This window comes from Dermacentor albipictus, chromosome 6, assembly GCF_038994185.2.
Source record: "Dermacentor albipictus isolate Rhodes 1998 colony chromosome 6, USDA_Dalb.pri_finalv2, whole genome shotgun sequence".
In the NCBI taxonomy this organism is placed as follows: Eukaryota; Metazoa; Arthropoda; class Arachnida; order Ixodida; family Ixodidae; genus Dermacentor; species Dermacentor albipictus.
Window position 1 is genome coordinate 117,622,008 of NC_091826.1, and position 743 is coordinate 117,622,750.

General features: G+C 47.5%; 1 non-coding gene across 1 annotated transcript; it reads left to right on the forward strand.

Annotated features, from left to right (window-relative positions):
* Window positions 1-384: 384 nt before the first annotated feature.
* On the forward strand, window positions 385-459 carry TRNAS-GGA (transfer RNA serine (anticodon GGA)). The gene has a single exon. It is a non-coding gene; the product is annotated as a tRNA-Ser (tRNA).
* The last annotated feature ends 284 nt before the right edge of the window (window positions 460-743 follow it).

A 743-nucleotide genomic window follows, 5' to 3' on the forward strand; every position in this document is an offset into this window, starting at 1 on the left:
ACGAGCTCTGGCGACACCCCAATATGAAAGCACGAATGGTACCGAGACACAGTTTATCTTTCGACAAGCCTCCAGTTTCATTGGTTTATCTAGATTCACTCTGGCTGGCTACATTCCTTGGGCGTTGCCTTCTGGGTGGTCGACAAACTGGGGCTCACGTGATCATACCGTCGGTGCATGGTCGTGCCTTCTTTCACTTGTTTGTCGTTCCACCGAGTGCATTACATGCAGAAGCAAGTTGTAAAACAAATGCATTTAACACAATATTATTAGTTACTGACGTAGTAGTTCTGCGGAAACCCGCAGAACTACTCAAATCGTCAAAACTCTTGCCTTTGCTTCGTGTTATCGACAAATTCGACTTCGCCCTGCCATCTGCTAGCCGCCTGGTTAGCTCAGATGGTAGAGCGGCTGCCCCGGAAAGGCGGTGGTCCCGGGTTCGAGTCCCGGACCAGGACGAATTTTTCTTCAACTTTGAGGCTTCTCTTTCGAGGAACCCGTATGGGTTTCCTTTGTAGCAATAGCTACGAATGGGTGGATGTCTCATTTTCCCTTTATTCATTATTAGTTACTTTAACGTGGTTTACAAGCATTTTGAAGCTTACGAGATGTGCACTGAATGCGTCTTAAGACTAATTTGTAATTTAGTACGCTTCGCATAATACCACGAGGGAACGCTGTAGTGGCGTCATCACATCCATGCACCGGGCAAGCATGGCGGCTAAGCATAAGAGAGGCCCAGT